At 39.7% G+C, this 21632-nt stretch overlaps 1 protein-coding gene across 10 annotated transcripts in view; it reads right to left on the bottom strand.

Moving 5' to 3' along the window:
- Positions 1 to 21632, bottom strand: part of ZRANB3 (zinc finger RANBP2-type containing 3) — a 262135-nt gene that overhangs the window by 239808 nt on the left and 695 nt on the right. The window contains exon 3 of one of the 10 annotated variants that reach the window (XM_082397844.1): positions 19465 to 19563. The exons of 8 other annotated variants lie outside the window; for them this stretch is intronic. The gene's annotated coding sequence lies outside the window, so the exon portion shown is untranslated. Of the gene's footprint in view, positions 1 to 19464 lie in introns of all 10 variants that reach the window. One more of the 10 variants, XM_082397843.1, reaches the window with a different exon arrangement.

The following is a 21632-nucleotide window of genomic DNA, read 5'->3' as shown; positions in this document are numbered from 1 at the left end:
CCATATGACTCAGCAACAGTACTCTTGGGCATTTACCCTAGAGGAAACTTATGTCAACACATACGTCCACGCAGAAGCCTAAATATGAATGTTTACAGCAGTTTTATTCATTATTGTCAAAACCCGAACCAACCCAACTGGAATGGACCATTCCAAGGGGTGAATGGTTAAACAAACTGGTACATACATATCATGGAATACTGTTCAGCAATAAAAAGGCACAATTGATACATTCAACAATCTAGATGAATCTCCAGAGAATTACGCTGAGTGAAAAAGCCAATCTCAAAAGGTTACATTTGTGTGACTCCATTTATATAACATTTTTGAAATGACAAAATTGTAGAAAAGATTAGTAGTTGCCAGGGGTTAAGGTAGAGAAGGAGAGAAGAGGTTGTGACTCTAAAAAGGCAACATGAGGGATCCCTGTGGGATGGAAATGTTCTCTATCTTGATGATGTCAATATCCTGGTGATGATACTGTGTTATAGTTTTACAAGACGTTACCATTGGGGCAAACTGGGTGAAGGGTACCCAGGATTGTACCTGCATTATTTCTTTGCATTATTTCTCACAACAGCATATGAATTTACAATGATCTCAAAATTAAAACTTTAATTTTAAAAAATGGAAAAAGCAACACACTGGCTTAACCCATACCAATGAATCTAAGTTTTGGAAAATGAGGATCAAAAAGATAAAACTCCAAGAAGATCATGTAGCTAGTGGCAGAGGTAAGACATCTAACTGGGTCTTTGCTCCCTTTTTAACACAAGAATGCTCCATCTCTGCTTCAGGGCTAAATGCCAGTGTATCTATTTTAAATAGTCAGAGGACTTCCCTGGTGGCGCAGTGGTTGGAAATACGCCTGCCAATGCAGGGGACACAGGTTCAAGCCCTGATCCGGGAAGATCCCACATGCCACAGAGCAACTAAATCCGAGCACCACAACTACTGAGCCTGTGCTCTAGAGCCTGCAAACCACAACTACTGAAGCCTGGGCGCCACAACTACTGAAGCCCACACACCTAGAGCCTGTGCTCCGCAACAAGAGAAGCCACTGCAATGAGAAGCCCGCACACCGCAACGAAGGGTAGCCCCTGATTGCCACAACTAGAGAATGCCCACGCACAGCAACGAAGACCCAACACAGCCAAATATAAATTTTTTAAAAAATTTTTTAAAAGTCAGAATATTTGCCCTGTAAAGAATTACAGCTAAAAAATAACCATTTAATGAATTTCATTCTTTCATGTATTCAATAAAAATATATTTGAGTGTTTACATGATACAGACATTGCACTAGGCTCTGGATATATAATAACATAGAACACAGATGCAATTTTGAAGAAATACTATAGAAAATGTATTGATACTAGGTGTTGAGGGAACATGTAAGAGGAACTCAGTTTTCAAATTTGGGGGTTTGGAAGGTTTCTTACCATACAAATGCCCTGAATTGGAAGTAAAAGGAAGACAGCAGGAAGGAATTCTCAGTCTTCATCTTACTGGACCTACCAGGAAATCATTCCCTCCTCATTAAATCACGTTTTTTTCACTTAGATTCTAGAACACCGCATCCTCATGGATTTTATCCTACATCATTCCTCCTCAGTCTAAACTTCCGCTGGATCTTCATCTCCCTGTCCTCTTAGAGTGTACCAGGGCTCAGGTTTTAGTATCCTCTGCTCTGTCCTTTAGAGATCTCATTAGTTTCATGGCTTTTAAATACTACCTCTATACCAATGACTCCCACATTTATATATGGAGATCACACCTCTCCTGAACTTCAGATTTGTTCGTATATTTAAACAGACATACCTACCTAGCAGTCTAATGGGCCTCTCAAACTTAATATGACCAAAATGAACTCCAGGTCTTTCTCTCAAACCATATTCCATCCAGGGTCTTCCCCCTCCCGTCCTTCCAGTGGCTCACACCAACTCCTTGACTTCACTCTTTGTCTCATGCTGCACATCTAATCCATCAGCATCTCCTGTTGGCTCTACCTTCAAAATATACCCAGAATCCCACCATTCCCTATCACCTCCACCTCTACCTCCTAATTAAAAAAGTAAGTCTGATCATATCACTTCTCAGAAGTCCTCAGTGGCTCCTGATTATACTGGAAAAAAGCTCCATTAATGGTTTATAAGCCCTTCTACAATCTGCCTATTACCTATTACCCTATTCCTATTACCTCTCTACCTCACTTTTTCCTTTCTGTCAAACTGATGTCCCTCCATGTTCCTGCTTAGGACTCCATACTAGCTGGTCCATCTACCTAAACCACTCTCCCTGCTCCCCCATTGCCCCCATATCTGCATAGCTACTTCCCTTTCTTCCTTCTAGTCTTTCCTGAAATGTCAATTTCTCAATGAACACTTAACTTGACCACCTTATTTAAAACTACAACTCTCATGCTTGCTTGGGCAGCACATACACTAACGTTAGAACAATACAGAGGACATTAGCATGGCCCTTGCACAAGGATGACACACAAATTCATAAACTGTTACATATTTTTGAGAGAGAATTTTAAAGTAAATGTGGCAAAATATTAACAGTATTTGATTCTGAGTCAATGGCATATGGGAGTCCTTTGCACAATACTTGTGACCTTCTAATAAGTCTTAAGTTTTTCCAGAATAGAAGTTAAAAAATTTTAAAACAGAAGAGAATTGAACTCCCTTTTATATCTTCCCTGCTCTACTTTTTTTTTCCTGATAGCATTCATCAACTTGTAAAACACTATATAATTACATACTTATTATGGGTTTTGTTTATTGTCTGTCTCTCCCCACTAAGGCATAAGTTTCCTAAGAGCAGACATTTCTGTCTGTTTTGTTTCCTAGTGTATTCCATGCACCTAGAGCAGTACCTGGCACTATACACCCAATATTATTCATAATATTAAAACTTCAAAGGACAGGGGACCATGATTAGACAGTCTAGAGGTAGAATAGTTCCTAGAGATGAAAAGTATAAGGTGGGACCACTGGAGTACGTGGCTGAACCAGTGTGGAAATAAAGTTCACAGGAGATATGGCAGTCGAGGAACTAAGAAAGTAACATGTTGCATCAGCTGGGCTGCACATTCGAACGTAGAAGTCAGAATGTAGGTAGACAGAAAGACAGTAAGCCAAGTTCAAGTTATAGCAGGGAAAATGGGGACACAGTTTGCAAAGTGATTAAGATTAGAGGGAGTAGTTTATTATATATGGATGAAGGCCCCACATTAGGATATTAGGGTATTAGAATACCATAGAAAGTTCTAAGCTAGAAACGAGGCCTACTATGGAAAATTCTTCCTAATACATAGTAACAAGCAAATCTTCTGTTCAACTTAAAAACAAGTTCAGTTAATCTAGATAATTTATAAATTCATCCTAGTCAAACAAAAATTGTTAGTGGAAATGATCCTAATTACTATGGCAACTTAGCTACATGGACACAAGTAAATGTTGTAAAAATAAAATATCTTAAATCTTGGGTGACCTATGACAAAAGATTTGATTACTCACTCCTTCTCTTCTCCCATCCACTGATAATAGGAAGCAGGTGTTCAGAGGTGAGGGAGGAGGACTAGAAGCTAGTAACCCCAGTAAATACCTTTCCCAAGTTAAGTAAGTACAGACGTAACCAAGCATTAACATAAGTAATTCCAAGTTCCTTATTGGAAATACAAATTTAGCTTGAATAAATTGCTAGTTCCCACAAATGGTGAATACGGAGGTCTACTGGACACCTCTGCTCTGAAGTACATGGATCCAGAAACCACAAGTTACCGAACCAACCTTGGGTCCACATGCTGACATGCAGTAAAGCCAATCTACTGGCACCAGGTTGTGGTGAAGGAAAGCATGGCATTTACTGTAGGACATCAAGCAAGTAGTCCAGGGCAACTAGTGCTCAAAACACCTGAAATCCCCATGGGTTTCAGCAAAGCATTTTTAAAGGCACACTGAGGGCGGGGCATCCCAGGGCATGTGATCAGCTCATGTACAGTTCTCTGATTGGTTGAGGTGAAGTAAGAGGGCGGTGTCACAGGGGTTAACATTATCAATCCTTAGGCACCTATAGGCCTGGGGCTATGTGCTCATGGTCATTAAGTATTTAATTTCTTCCATTTGCTGGGGGTTTTAGCACCTGTAAAACCACTCAGGAAACACGTATCAGACACTATTATCTAGATACTTCATAGAGGAGCTAAAGCAGAGGATATGGGGGAGCGGTCTGTCCCAGGAAGGCCCCATAGGGTCCTGCTCAGTTACACACAGACTAACAACAACAACAGTTTGATTATGAGTTTAAAAAGGTAGTCAGTCGGGCTTCCCTGGTGGCACAGTGGTTGAGAATCTGCCTGCCAATGCAGGGGACGTGGGTTCGAGCCCTGGTCTGGAAAGATCCCACATGCCGCGGAGCAACCAGGCCCGTGAGCCACAAACTACTGAGCCTGCGTGTCTGGAGCCTGTGCTCCGCAACAAGAGAGGCCGCGACAGTGAGAGGCCCACGCACCGCGATGAAGAGTGGCCACCCACTTGCCACAACTAGAGAAAGCCCTCGCACAGAAATGAAGACCCAACACAGCCAAAAATAAATAAATTAATTAATTAGTTAATTAAAAAAAAAAAAGAATTAAAAAAAAAAAAGGTAGTCAATGAAGGTGTCTCTTACCTACTCAAATATCTTCAGTGATTACACACAAAATCATATACTCAGTCTTAGAAACTATTCAGATTTGATCAGGACTTGTAAATGTACCTATTTCCTATCTTAACATACTTCATGCTTACATAACAGTATACACTCGGCTTACATGTTTTATCTGATATAGCTATATTTATGGAATGTCAGTCAGTAAGCTACAAACCAAATTTGATAAATTAAAATCACGTTTTGTTAGTAAAATTGAATATTCTAAAATGATAAAAGATCAATTTCAGTAAATTATAAAATTATACAGTGTTTTAGAAATCACTAATGTGGCTTTAAAAAACCCTGCCATATCTAATATCTAATTATTTTAAAAGCAAGGACAGGCGGGTGGGGGGGTGGGATGAATTGGGAGACTGGGATTGACATATATACACTAATATGTATAAAATAGATAACTAATAAGAACCTGCTGGAGAGGGCAGACAACAGAAGCAAGAAGAACTACAATTCTGGGCTTCCCTGGTGGCGCAGTGGTTGAGAATCTGCCTGCCAATGCAGGGGACACGGGTTCGAGCCCTGGTCTGGGAAGATCCCACATGCCGCGGAGCAACTAGGCCCGTGAGCCACAACTACTGAGCCTGCGCATCTGGAGCCTGTGCTCTGCAACAAGAGAGGCCGCGATAGTGAGAGGCCCGCGCACCGCGATGAAGAGTGGCCCACACTTGCCACAACTAGAGAAAGCCCTCGCACAGAAACTTAGACCCACCGCAACCAAAAATAAATATAGGGCTTCCCTGGTGGCGCAGTGGTTGAGAATCTGCCTGCCAATGCAGCGGACACGGGTTCGAGCCCTGGTCTGGGAAGATCCCGCGTGCCGCGGAGTAGCTGGGCCCGTGAGCCACAATTGCTGAGCCTGCGCGTCTGGAGCCTGTGCTCTGCAGCGGGGGAGGCCGCGATGGTGAGAGGCACGCGCACTGCAATGGGGAGTGGCCCCCACTTGCCGCAACTGGAGAAGGCCCTCGCACAGAAATGAAGACCCAACACAGTCATAAATGAATAAATAAATAAAAATTTAAAAAATAAATTAATTAATTACTTAAAAAAAAAAAAAAACGAACTACAATTCTGCAGCCTGTGGAAGGAAAACCACATTCACAGAAAGATAGACAAAATAAAAAGGCAGAGGACTTTGCACCAGATGAAGGAACAAGATAAAACCATAGAAAAACAAGCAAATGAAGTGGACATAGGCAACCTTCCAGAAAAATAAATCAGAATAATGATAGTGAAGATGATCCAGGACCTCAGAAAAACAATGGAGGCAAAGACCGATAAGATGCAAGACATATTTTACAAAGACCTAGAAGAATTAAAGAACAAACACCTAGAAGAACTAAAGAACAAACAAAAAGAAATGAAAAATACAATAACTGAAATGAAAACTACACTAGAAGGAATCAATAGCAGAATAACTGAGGCAGAAGAACGGATAAGTGACCTGGAAGACAGAATGGTGGAATTCACTGTTGTGGAACAGAATAATGGAAAAAGAAAGAAAAGAAATGAAGACAGCCTAAGAGACCTCTGGGACAACATTAAATGCAACAACATTCGCATTATAGGGGTCCCAGAAGAAGAGAGAGAGAAAGGACCAGAGAAAATATTTGAAGAAATTATAGTCGAAAACTTCCCTAACATGGGAAAGGAAATAGCCACCCAGGTCCAGGAAATGCAGAGAGCCCCAGGCAGGATAAACCCAAGGAGAAACATGCCAAGACACATACTAATCAAATTGACAAAAATTAAAGACAAAGAAAAATTATTGAAAGCAACAAGGCAAAAATGACAACATACAAGGGAACTCCCATAAGGTAACAACTGATTACTCAGCAGAAACTCAACAAGCCAGAAGGGAGTGGCACGATACATTTAAAGTGATGAAAGGGAAGAACCTACAACCAAGATTACTCTACCCAGCAAGGATCTCATTCAGATTTGATGGGGAAATCAAAAGCTTTACAGTCAATCAAAAGCTAAGAGAATTCAGCACCACCAAACCAGCTCTACGAAAAATGCTAAAAGAACTTCTCTAAGTGGGAAACACAAGAGAAGAAAAGGACCTACAAAAACAAACCCATAACAATTAAGAAAATGGAAATAGGAACATACATATCTCAAGTGAACACGGAACATTCTCCAGGATAGATCACATCTTGGGTCACAAATAAAGCCTTGGTAAATTTAAGAAAACTGAAATTATGTCAAGCATCTTTTCCGACTACAATGCTATGAGATTAGAAATCAATAAGAGGGAAAAACACGTAAAAAACACACACACATGGAGGCTAAACAATACGTTACTAAATAACCAAGAGATCACTGAAGAAATGAAAGAGGAAATCAAAAAATACCTAGAGACAAATTACAATGCAAACACGATGATCCAAAAACTATGGGATGCAGCAAAAGCAGTTCTAAGAGGGAAGTTTATAGCAATAAAAGGCTACCTCAAGAAACAAGAAAAATCTCAAACAAATAATCTAAACTTACACCTAAAGGAACTTGAGAAAAAAGAACAAAACCCAAAGTTAGTAGAAGGAAAGAAATCAAAGATCAGAGCAGAAATAAATGAAATAGAAACAAAAAAAAAACAATAGCAAAGACCAACAAAACTAAAAGCTGGTTCTTTGAGAAGATAAACAAAATTGATAAACCATTAGCCAGACTCATCAAGAAAAAGAGGGAGAGGACTCAAATCAATAAAATTAGAAATGAAAAAGGAGAAGTTACAACAGAGACAGCAGAAATACAAAGCATCATATGAGACTACTACAAGCAACTCCATGCCAATAAAATGGACAACCTAGAAGAAATGGATAAACTCTTAGAAAGGTATAACCTTCCAAGACTGAACCAGGAAGAAGTAGAAAATATGAACAGACCAATCAAAAGTAATGAAATTGAAAATGTGATTAAACGTCTTCCAGCAGAGGGAGCTTCAAGATGGCAGAAGAGTAAGACTTGGAGATCACCTTCCTCCCCACAAATACATCAGAAATACATCTACGTGTGGAACAACTCCTGCAGAACACCTACTGAATGCTGACAGAAGACCTCAGACCTCCCAAAAGGCAAGAAACTCCCCAGGTACCTGGGTAGGGCAAAAGAAAAAAGAAAAAACAGAGACAAAAGAATAGGGATGGGACATGCACCAATGGGAGGGAGCTGTGAAAGAAAAAGGTTTCCACACACTAGGAAAGCCCTTCGCAGGCGGAGACTGCAGGTGACAGAGGGGGGAAGCTTCGGAGCCACGGAGGAGAGCACAGCAACAGGGGTGCGGAGGGCAAAGCGGAGTGATTCCCGCACAGAGGATCAGTGCTGACCAGCACTCACCAGCCCGAGAGGCTTGTCTGCTCACCCGCCGGGGCGGATGGTGGCTGGGAGCTGAGGCTCGGGCTTCGGAGGTCGGATCCCAGGGAGAAGACTGGGGTTGGCTGCATGAACACAGCTTGAAGGGGGCTAGTGCGCCACACCTGGCCGGGAGGGAGTCCAGGAAAAGGTCTGAAACTGTCGAAGAGGAAAGAGACTTTTTCTTGCCTCTTTGTTTCCTGGTGCGCAAGGAGAGGGGATTAAGAGCACTGCTTAAAGGAGCTCCAGAGACGGGCGCAAGCAGCAGAGCTATCAGCGTGGACCCCGGAGACGGACATGAGAAGCTAAGGCTGCTGCTGCCACCACCAAGGAGCCCGTGGGCAAACACAGGTCACTATCCACACCTCCCCTCCCAGGAGACTGTGCAGCCCACCACTGCCAGGATCCCGTGATCCAGGGACAACTTCCCCGGGAGAACACATGGCATGCCTCAAGCTGTTGCAACGTCACATTGGCCTCTGCCGCTGCAGGCTCGCCCTGCATCCGTACCCCTCCCTCCCCCCGGCCTGACTGAGCCAGAGCCCCAGAATCAGCTGCTCCTTTAACCCTGTACTGTCTGAGAGAAGAACAGACGCCCTCAGGCGACCTACACGTAGAGGCGGGTCCAAATCCAAAGCTGAACCCCAGGAGCTGTGCGAACAAAGAAGAGAAGGGAAATCTCTCCCAGCAGCCTCAGGAGCAGTGGATTAAATCTCCACAGTCAACTTGATGTACCCTGCATCTGTTGAATACCTGAATAAACAACAGATCATCCCAAATTGAGGAGGTGGACTTCGGGAGCTACGATATATATATTTTTTTCCCTTTTTCTCTTCTTATTTATGTGTATGTGTATGATTCTCTGTGTGATTTTGTCTGTATAGCTTTGCTTTTACCATTTGTCCTAGGGTTCTGTCTGTCCGTTTTTTTTTTTTGGTTAGTTTGTTTTTAAGTGTAGTTTTTAGCATTTGTTATCATTGGTGGATTTGTTTTTTGGTTTGGTTGTTCTCTTCTTTCTTTCTTTCTTTTTTTAATTTGTTTATTGCTTAAAAGTTTTTTTTAAATAATTATTATTTCTTTTTAATTTTAACAACTTTATTTTATTTTACTTTATTTTATTTCATTTTATTTTATCTTTTTCTTTCTTTCTTTCTTTTTTCCCTTTTATTCTGAGCCGTGTGGAGGACAGGGTCGTGGTGCTCCAGCCAGGCATCAGGGCTGTGCCTCTGAGGTGGGAGACCCAACTTCAGGACACTGGTCCACAAGAGACCTCCCAGCTCCACATAATATCAAATGGTGAAAATCTCCCAGAGATCTCTATCTCAACGCCAAGACCCAGCTCCACTCAACGACCAGCAAGCTACACTGCAGGACACCCTATGCCAAACAACTAGCAACACAGGAACACAGCCCCATCCATTAGCAGAGAGGCTGCCTAAAATCATAATGAGGCCACAGAAACCCCAAAACACACCAGACGTGGACCTGCCCACCAGAAAGACAAGGTCCAGCCTCATCCACCAGAACACAGGCACTAGTCCCCTCCACCAGGAAGCCTACACAACCCACTGAACCAACCTTAGCCACTGGGGACAGACACCAAAAAGAACGGGAACTACGAACCTGCAGCCTATGAAAAGGAAACCACAAACACAGTAAGTTAAGCAAAATGAGAAGACAGAGAAACACACAGCAGATGAAGGAGCAAGGAAAAAACCCACCAGACCTAACAAATGAAGAGGAATTAGGCAGTCTACCTGAAAAAGAATTCAAAATAATGATAATAAGGATGATACAAAATCTTGGAGATAGAATGGAGAAAATAAAAGAAACGTTTAACAAGGACCTAGAAGAACTAAAGAGCAAACAAACAGTGATGAACAACACAATAAATGAAATTAAAAATTCTCTAGAAGGGATCAATAGCAGAATAACTGAGGCAGAAGAACGGATAAGTGACCTGGAAGATAAAATAGTGGAAATAACTACTGCAGAGCAGAATAAAGAAAAAAGAATGAAAACAATTGAGGACAGTCTCAGAGACCTCTGGGAAACATTAAACACAACAACATTTGAATTATAGGGGTCCCAGAAGAAGAGAAAAAGAAAGGGACTGAGAAAATATTTGAAGAGATTATAGTTGAAAACTTCTCTAATATGGGAAAGGAAATAGTTAATCAAGTCCAGGAAGCACAGAGAGTCCCATACAGGATAAATCCAAGGAGAAACACACCAAGACACATATTAATCAAACTATCAAAAATTAAATACAAAGAAAACATATTAAAAGCAGCAAGGGAAAAACAACAAATGACACACAAGGGAATCCCCAGAAGGATAACAGCTGATCTTTCGGCAGAAATTCTGCAAGCCAGAAGGGAGTGGCAGGACATATTTAAAGTGATGAAGGAGAAGAACCTACAACCAAGAAAGATTACTCTACCCAGCAAGGATCTCATTCAGATTTGATGGAGAAATTAAAACCTTTACAGACAACCAAAAGCTAAGAGAATTCAGCACCACCAAACCAGCTTTACAACAAATGCTAAAGGAACTTCTCTAGGCAGGAAACACAAGAGAAGGAAAAGACCTCCAATAACAAACCCAAAACAATTAAGAAAATGGTAATAGGAACATACATATCAATAATTACCTTAAATGTAAATAGATTAAATGCTCCATACAAAAGACAGAGACTGGCTGAATGGATACAAAAACAAGACCCGTATATATGCTGTCTACAAGAGACCACCTCAGACCTAGGGACACATACAGCCTGAAAGTGAGGGGGTGGAAAAAGATATTCCATGCAAATGGAAATCAAAAGAAAGCTGGAGTAGCAATTCTCATATCAGACAAAATAGACTTTAAAACAAACACTATTACAAGAGAGGAAAAAGGACACTACATCATGATAAAGGGATCAATCCAAGAAGAAGATATAACCATTGTAAATATTTATGCACACAACACAGGAGCACCTCAATACATAAGGCAAATACTAACAGCCATAAAAGGGGAAACTGACAGTAACAAAATCATAGTAGGGGACTTTTAACACCTCACTTTCACCAATGGACAGATCATCCAAAATGAAAATAAATAAGGAAACACACGCTTTAAATGATATATTAAACAAGATGGACTTAATTGATATTTATAGGACATTCCATCCAAAAACAACAGAATACACTTTCTTCTCAAGTGCTCATGGAACATTCTCCAGGATAGATCATATCTTGGGCCACAAATCAAGCCTCGGTAAATTTAAGAAAATTGAAATCGTATGAAGTATCTTTTCCAAGCACAACACTGTAAGACTAGATATCAATTACAGGAAAAAATCTGTATAAAATACAAACACATGGAGGCTAAACAATACACTACTTAATAACCAAGAGATCACTGAAGAAATCAAAGAGGAAATTAAAAAATACCTAGAGACAAATGATAATGAAAACAGGACGACCCAAAACCTATAGGATGCAGCAAAAGCAGTTCTAAGAGGGAAGTCTATAGCTATACAATCCTACCTTAAGAAACAAGAAACATCTCAAACAACCTAACCTTACACCTAAAGTAATTAAAGAAAGAAGAACAAAAAAACCCCAAAGTTAGCAGAAGGAGAGAAATCATAAAGATCAGATCAGAAATAAATGAAAAAGAAATTAAGAAAACGATAGCAACGATCAATAAAACTAAAAGCTGGTTCTTTGAGAAGATAAACAAAATTGATAAACCATTAGCCAGACTCATCAAGAAAAAAAGGGAGAAGACATAAATCAATAGAATTAGAAATGAAAAAGGAGAAGTAACAACTGACACTGCAGAAACACAAAAGATCATGAGAGATTACTACAAGCAACTCTATGCCAATAAAATGGACAACCTGGAAGAAATGGACACATGCTTAGAAATGCACAACCTACCGAGACTGAACTGGGAAGAAATAGAAAATATGAACAGACCAATCACAAGCACTGAAATTGAAACTGTGATTAAAAATCTTCCAACAAACAAAAGCCCAGGACCAGACGGCTTCACAGGCGAATTCTATCAAACATTTAGAGAAGAGCTAACACCTATCCTTCTCAAACTCTTCCAAAGTATAGCAGAGGGAGGAACACTACCAAACTCATTCTACAAGGCCACCATCACCCTGATACCAAAACCAGACAAAGACGTCACAAAGAAAGAAAACTACAGGCCAATATCACTGATGAACATAGATGCAAAAATTCTCAACAAAATATTAGCAAACAGAATCCAACAGCACATAAAAAGGACCATACACCATGATCAAGTGGGGTTTATCCCAGGAATGCACGGATTCTTCAATATACGCAAATCAATCAATGTGATACACCATATTAACAAATTGAAGGAGAAAAACCATATGATCATCTCAACAGATGCAGAAAAAGCTTTTGACAAAATTCAACACCCATTTATGATAAAAACTCTCCAGAAAGTGGGCATAGAGGGAACTTTCCTCAACATAATAAAGGCCATATATGACAAACCCACAGCCAACATCGTCCTCAATGGTGAAACACTGAAACCATTTCCACTAAGATCAGGAACACGACAAGGTTGCCCACTCTCACCACTATTATTCAACATAGTTTTGGAAGTCCTAGCCACAGCAATCAGAGAAGAAAAAGAAATAAAAGGAATCCAAATTGGAAAAGAAGAAGTAAAGCTGTCACTGTTTGCAGATGACATGATACTATACATAGAGAATCCTAAAGATGCTACCAGAAAACTACTAGAGCTAATCAATGAATTTGGTAAAGTAGCAGGATACAAAATTAATGCACAGAAATCTCTTGCATTTCTATACACTAATGACGAAAAAATCTGAAAGTGAAATTAAGAAAACACTCCCATTTACCATTGCAACAAAAAGAATAAAATACCTAGGAATAAACCTACCTAAGGAGACAAAGACCTGTACGCAGAAAATGATAAGACACTGATGAAAGAAATTAAAGATGATACAAATAGATGGAGAGATATACCATGTTCTTGGATTGGAAGAATCAACATTGTGAAAATGACTATACTACCCAAAGCAATCTACAGATTCAGTGCAATCCCTATCAAACTACCAATGGCATTTTTCAGAGAACTAGAACAAAAAATTTCACAATTTGTATGGAAACACAAAAGACCCCGAAGGCCAAAGCAATCTTGAGAAAGAAAAACGTACCTGGTGGAATCAGGTTCCCTGACTTCAGACTATTCTACAAAGCTACAGGAAGCAAGACAATATGGTACTGGCACAAAAACAGAAATACAGATCAATGGAACAGGATAGAAAGCCCAGAGATAAACCCATGCACCTATGGTCATCTAATCTATGACAAAGTAGGCAAGGATATACGATGGAGAAAAGATAGTCTCTTCAATAAGTGGTGCTGGGAAAACTGGACAGCTACATGTAAAAGAATGAAATTAGAACACTCCCTAACACCATACACAAAAATAAACTCAAAATGGATTAGAGACCTAAATGTAAGACTGGACACTATAAAACTCTTAGAGGAAAACATAGGAAGAACACTCTTTGACATAAATCACAGCAAGACCTTTTTTGACCCACTTCCTAGAGTAATGGAAATAAAAACAAAAGTAAACAAATGGGACCTAATGAAACTTAAAAGCTTTTGCAAAGCAAAGGAAACTACAAACAAGACGAAAAGACAACCCTCAGAATGGGAGAAAATATTTGCAAACGAATCAACGGACAAAGGATTAATCTCCAAAATATATAAACAGCTCATGCAGCTCAATATTAAAAAACAAACAACCCAATCCTAAAATGGGCAGAAGACCTAAATAGACATTTCTCCAAAAACATACAGATGGCCAAGAAGCACATGAAAAGCTGCTCAACATCACTAATTATTAGAGAAATGCAAATCAAAACTACAATGAGGTATCACCTCACACCGGGTAGAATGGGCATTATCAGAAAATCTACCAACAACACATGCTGGCGAGGGTGTGGAGAAATGGGAACCCTCTTGCACTGTTGGTGGGAATGTAAATGGATACAGCCACTATGGAGAACAATATGGAGGTTCCTTAAAAAACTAAAAATAGAATTATCATGTGACCCAGCAATCCCAATACTGGGCATATACCCAGAGAAAACCATAATTCAAAAAGACACATGCACCCCAATGTTCACTGCAGCACTATTTACAATAGCCAGGTCATGGAAGCAACCTCAATGCCCATCGACAGACGAATGGATAAAGAAGATGTGGTACATATATACAATGGAATATTACTCAGCCACAAAAAGGAATGAAATTGGGCTATTTGTAGAGACGTGGATGGATCTAGAGACTGTCATACAGAGTGAAGTAAGTCAGAAGGAGAAAAACAAATATCGTATATTAACGCATATATGTGGAACCTAGAAAAATGGTACAGATGAACTGGCTTGCAGGGAGAAACGGAGACACAGATGTAGAGAACAAACGTATGGACAACAAGGGGGCAAACTGGTGGGGCGGGGGTGGTAGTGGTGGGATGAATTGGGAGATTGGGATTGACATATATACACTAATATGTATAAAATAGACAACTAATAAGAACCTGCTGTATATAAAATAAATAAAATTAAATTTAAAAAAAAAAAGAATCTGCTGTATAGCACAGGGAACTCCACTTCGCTGTACAGTAGAAACACAACATCGTAAAACAACTATACCCCAATTAAAAAATAAATAAAAGGGAAAAAATAAATAAGAAAAAAAGCAAGGACCCTAGAGCCTTTCATTCTACAGGCAACTGTTTTTAGAATAATGATAAAATAACTCCCACTTATTGACTGACCTCTTTCTGTGAGGCAGTACACTGGGAAATTTTAGGAAATCTCCTGTAATTCCCAAAACAACTCAGAAAGATAAGTAACATTATCCTCACATTAAGGACAATAAAATTGAGGTTCAGAGATATTAAATAAGTTATCACCAGTTAGTAACGTAAAAGTCTGAATTTTTGCTATTATGCAACACTGCCTCTTAAAATCACTCATTCAACAAGTAATTATTGAGTGTCTATTACGTACTAGGCATCTACTAGGAATCGCAGAGGGTACCAGGTAAATAAAGATGAATTTGTGTCATTGTAGCCTACCTTCCAGCTAAATCTAAGATGAAAATAAGAGTTATAAACAAATAATCGCAACACAATGCAATAAGCGCTTATGAAAGAAGTATGCATAAGAATACCACACATAAGTGGGAGTGTTGAATCCTGTAAGGTAGCAAGCAATCAAAGAAGGCTTCAGTTAGGAGAAAAAATGCTTGGAACATAGTACACCTTATTTAAATATTTGATGTAACTCTTAAATTGAAACTTGAAGGAAGAATGGAGTTTGCCGGTGGAGAATCAACATAAGGATATTCTAGGGAGGAAGAAGCCATATTTCCAATACCACAGTTTCAGAAAATACTAAGCAGTTTAGTATGGCTAAAAAATAAGATGCTTTGTGATAAGTGGTAAAGAAGTAAAAACAGGTCAGGTCAGGGAGGTTCTCATATGAGAGAACCAAAGAGAGGTTCTCTCTTTAGCCATGCTAAAAAGAGTTTGGACTTTAGTCTGTAAGAAACTGGGAGCCTTTTCTAGAGTTTAACCAAGTTGCTACTTTACAAAGATTACCTTGTCAAATTTGGAAGAATGGATGTGGGGACAGGGACAACCTTTTCAAAGGCTACCACAAATAGTCCGGGTAATACAATTTATAATCTCTTTAGCTTCAGAGCTACATCCTACATCTAATTACCTACCTGACATTTTGAAAATCTCAAAGTGTTGGGCTGCACCCGGCAGGCCTCCAAGGCCCGCACTTGCCCAGCTTTAAGACCGAAGAAAGAGCCTGGAGTCAGCAACAGAGACATCAGTGGTTTACTGGATGGGGGAGTTTACACGTCTGAAGCAGGGTCCTGGAGCAATACCCAACCGTGCGCGCGGTGCAAGGCGCGCGGGCAGGACAAGGTGGCAGTATTCGCTCCCAGGGGTTAGGGGAGATTACCAGTTATAGGCGAATTGACGCAGGTGGGGGCATTAGTTACCAGGGAAACCAGTAGTGGGGCACGCCTCTCACTGCCCCTTTGATAAGAACAATCACTAGCTGGGGCCTGGGGGAAATACTTACAGGAATGTCAGTCAGGTGAGTTGGGTGTAGGGGAAGCATGCAGGGATGGAGCAGGAGACGTACAGAGAGCAAGAGAACAGCCATCTTAAGCGGCCTGACCGTACACATAGACACTTCTGGCCTAAATGTCCAAAACCAAAGTCTTGATTTCTCTATCAAATTGTGTGTTCCCTGACCAAATCTCTCAGCAACAGTGCAACCCTGCAAGTTACTCAAACCAGCAACCTGAGTTCATTCTTGATTTCTGCTTCTTAACCACCAAATTATATCCACTTATTATTAATTATTCCCAAAATATATCTCAAATCCATTCATTTCTTTCCAGTTCCAGTGCCATCACCAACCCCAAGCCATCAGTGCTCAACTGGAATACTGCAGTAGTTCCCAACTGGACTCTCCTACATTTTCCTCAATACCAATTCGTTTCCTTTAAGCACTTAACTGTGATTGACAATTATTTTCATCTGTTTACTCCCTCCTATTGGAATGCCTTCGTAAAGTCAAGGACCACAAACGTCCTGTTTATCGCTGTTTTACTTCAGTACTCTAGCATCAGCCAGGTCAACAGAAACAATATTAACAAAACCCAACCTACACTTACTAAGTACCAGGCACTATTTCAAGTGTTTTACATATATTAAGTCATTTAAGCCTCACAATGGCCTGTGACTTCTTTTATCTCAATTTTACAGATAAGGAAACAAAGACACTTGATAAAGTAATCTGCCCAAGGTCACTCAAGGAGTACAAGGCAGAAGGCACAATCAAGCCTAGGCAGCCTGGAGCCCAGCCTCTTGACCATTACCTAATACCTCTCATAGTAGATGGTTAATATTTCTTGACCAAATAAAAAACTGAGACAGAGAGTAAAGGAGAAGAGAAGAGGAATAGATTTAGGGAATATGATGAATTTGAAGTACTCTGAAAAGGCTATGAGGTACAGTGGAATAAGTAGTTATAAATAGAGATAAGAATTCAGAAGTCATCAGGTCCTACAGAAAGCCACTTACAAAATGTTAGCCTCTGTAAAAAAAAAGTGATTATATAATTTAAAAAATTAGATATGCTCTTAAACTGTCACCATTTACATCCAACTCTGTAATAAAAACATGTCTTAACAAAGCACAGAATGCCTCATCGAACACTGACCGTACTATAAAAAAATTCTGTATTGCCTTTAAGTAGTATTTCATACCTATATAAAGTTAAATTTGTATTTTGTTAAAATATAAAAGTGCAGATATTGGGACTTCCCTGGTGGTGCAGTGGTTAAGACTCCGGCACATCCACTGAAGGGGGCATGGGTTTAATCCCTGGTTGGGGAACTAAGATCCGGCAAGCTAAGAGAAGCAGCCAAAAAATTTAAAAAATAGAAGTGCAGATGTTTGTTTTTAATTTGACAAAATGACACCAAAATACAAGAAAATGTGAGAAGGACAAGAAAATGTCTAAAAAAGTGGGAGCATGCCGTACATGCCAGATATCAAAACATATAATAAAGTTATAGAAATTAAGAAAATGGGTATGGTACAAGTCAAAGAAAAGACAGAACAATGAAAGAGAACAGAATCCAAACAAAACCAAGTATATATAAATTGTGAAACCAAATGTAAAAACAAATAAAAATTATATATACATATTATGTTTTATTATCTACTTCCGATCATCATCAAGCTTTTTCTAAGCGTCACAAATAACCTAGAAACCATAAGGGAAAAGACATAAATTTCGACACTAAAATAATTTATACTATGTATAGAAAAACAACATTAAAAAGTTAAAAAGACAAATTTCAAAATGAGAGTAAAGGCAAAATACATGACAAGGAGTTAAAAACTTAAGTAATTTCTTTAAAATTACTAAGGGACTATGATAGATAACAACAGTCTACTCAAAAGAGTAGACAACAATGGACAATATACACATAAAAGATGCTCAACATCAACAGAATTCAACTAGACAGAATTAAATAAATGAGGGATCACTTTTTACAATCAGACTGGATAGAACAAAAGATGGGAAACAGGTGCTCTCACACACTGTTAGGAAAGAAAACAGGCAAAACCTTTCTGTAGAGCAATTTAGGAATTATAGAGTACTGTATTAATAAATAACACTAAATAATACTATTTCTAAAAAGTTAGATTTACGGGATAATCAGGCAAGCATACAAAAATGGTGTTCATGACAGCATTGCTTTTAAAAGTTAATAATTGACCCAGCAATCCTACTTCTTGGTATACATACATGTATATACATACCCAGAAGTATACATATACATGTATGTGTACATGTATATACATGTATATATTGGGACTTCCCTGGTGGCACAGTGGTTAAGAATCCACCTGCCAATGCAGGAGACACGGGTCCTATCCCTGGTCCGGGAAGATCCCACATGCCACGGAGCAACTAAGCCTGTGTGCCACAACTACTGAGCCTGCGCTCAAGAGCCTGTGAGCTACAACTACTGAGCCCTTGTGCCACAACTACTGAAGCCCGCGTGCCTAGAGCCCATGCTCCGCAACAAGAGAAGCCACCACAATGAGAAGCCCGCACACCACAACGAACAGTAGCCCCCGCTCGCCGCAACTAGAGAAAGCCCACGCACAGCAAAGGAGAGCCAACACAGCCAAAAATAAGTAAATAATACATGTGTGTGCATATATATATATATATATATATACCCAGAAGTATACATACGTATATATCCGAAAGAACACCTATATCCAAAAGAACTAAAAACAGATCTTGAAGAGATGTTCGCACCCATTCAGTGCAGCATTATTAACAATAGCCAAGAAGTGGAAGCAACCTAAATGTTCACTGGCAGATGAATGGATAAATAAAATATGGTGGGGGCTTCCCTGGTGGCGCAGTGGTTGAGAACCTGCCTGCCAATGCAGGGGACACGGGTTCGAGCCCTGGTCTGGGAGGATGCCACATGCTGCGGAGCAACTAAGCCCGTGCACCACAACTACTGAGCCTGTGCTCTAGAGCCCGTGTGCCACAACTACTGAGCCCACGAGCCACAATTACTGAAGCCCGTGCGCCTAGAGCCTGTGCTCTGCAACAAGAGAAGCCACCGCAACGAGGAGCCCGCGCACTGCAACGAAGACCCAACGCAGCCAAAAATAAATAAATAAATAAAATAAATTATTAAAAAAAAAAGAGCAATGTAGGGGACTTCCCTGGTTGTCCAGCGGTTAAGATTCCACACTCACAATGCAGAGGACACGGGTTCGATCCTTGGTCAGGGAATTAGATCCTGCAGGATGCAATGAAGATCCCTCACAAGGCAATGAAGATCCTGAATGCTGCAACTAAGACCCAGCACAGCCAAATAAATAAATAATTTTTTTTTTTTTTTAAAGAGCAAAGTAGTATTATACTATTCATATGCATGTCTGTACCTATTAGAGACCTGTAAGGATATTCAGCAAGGTTTAATAGTCGTATCTCTGGGTAATAGGAATACAGATTACTTTTTTTTTTATATTTTCCTGTGTTTTTAAATACAGTGAGTATGTATTATGTGATGCCAAAGGATAGCTCAAAAGAGGAAGTGACTGCCACCATCGGTTCCAGAATCCTAGGATGGAATTTCACATTTCTCACTATATGCTTGGCACATATTGGGGGATCAATAAATATTTGAGAGGCAGGAATCAGCAGTGGTTAAGAGCTCAGGAATGAGACAGATCTGGATATGAATCTCAGCTCCAAAATTTACTAATCAAGGCCTTAAAGTCTTATTCAGGGTGGGGAGGGATAAACTGGGAGATTAGGATTGACATACACACCACTATATATAAAATAGAAAACTAATAAGGACCTACTGTATAGCACAGGGAACTCTACTAAATACTCTGTAATGACCTATATGGGGAAAGAAACTAAAAGAGTGGATATATGTATATGTATAACTGATTCACTGTGCTATACAGTAGAAACGAACACAACATTTTAAATCAACTGTACCGCAATAAAAAAAAATTTTTTTAAGTCTTATTGAACTTCACTGAACTCCAACTTCTTCACGTATAAAACATCACAGAATAATATTTGCAGATTGCTGAAGGGAACATGTGCTAAAAGCACTTAACACCATTCCTGGCTCAGAGGAAACACTCAATAAAATGATGGCCATTACTATTTATTGACTTGATTTACACTAGAAGCCCTCACGACAAAAAAAAATAAGCATCTATAAAAGACTCTTCTGCTTAATTATATGAAATTCCCAGCTGCATTAAAAAGCAAGAGTCAACACTTTCTTTGGTGGAACCAAAACACTGTGGCTGAAAGGTATGATTACATTCCTATATCTAGAAGGATTACAACATAAAATTTACCATCTAGTTGATGCATAAACACGACTCATGAGTATCGAACACAGACTTATTAGTGCTTCAATTTTAAAAAAATAAAGAAAATATGCTTATTTCAGTTCACAGGTAGAATGGAAAAAGTAACTACAAAACATGACTAACGAAGATTTGACTTAGAGAGAGATTAGAAGAACAAGTAACACTACGATTCATTTTGTTTGGCCTGTTTTCCTCACTACTTTTGGACAAGAAGCCTGTCTTTTTGGCACGGCTCTCCCCGCAAAGTCTGGCATAGTGCCTAATACAGTATAAGTGCTCAATAAATATTTACAAGATGATTTCTAAAAGAAAGTCTTAGTGAAACCGCCGGGAAAATTGAGTTAGAATTTATCTGAGAAAGTCTCAGTCAAAATGATAGGAAAAAGAGTTTAAAATGAGAGCCATCAGGGTTGGGGAGGGAAGGCCTTTCCTGATAACACCTTCTGCATCTCTTTTGTTCAATGAGTTTCCCAAACAACCTCAAAGGGAACGTCCAACAGTAAAAACACATTCAACTTTGTCCCCCGACAGGGGGCATAAACCCGGGCCTAACGTGCTAAGCTTGTTAGGCTTTTGGCTCCAACGTCTTTCTAATGATCTGTATTCCTCCGTGTACTATAGTTGGCACCCTATCGACACTTGTTTAATGTATGCTTTACATAAAAAAAAAAAAAAAGAATGGGACCATTCTCATCAATCATGAGCCCTTCTGTAGCGTTTCTCCTTCGAACCAGACTTTAGAAGTTGGTTTGTAAGAGTGCGAGGAGTTAGCTCAGAATTTTTAAGCCGGTTCCTTTCAGTCAAACTGAAGACGTGAAGGTTTTAGAGGCACCCTCTACAAATATATGGGTGCAATCTAATCCTGAGCAACTCAAAAGACAAAACAAGCGAGACTCGGGGAGTGAAGAGTGCGGTGGAGCATGGCATTCTGGACTTGGGAGCTACCCTCCCCCCATCCCATTTCACCCACTCTTAACTAAAAGGCAATTAAATTCCATTCAGCTTCCTATCTCTCACGTTAA

This window comes from Balaenoptera borealis (assembly GCF_965194805.1).
Source record: "Balaenoptera borealis genome assembly, chromosome: 6".
NCBI lineage: Eukaryota > Metazoa > Chordata > Mammalia > Artiodactyla > Balaenopteridae > Balaenoptera > Balaenoptera borealis.
Note: the sequence above shows the minus strand (reverse complement) of the source record. Positions and strands in the feature narration are given on the sequence as shown.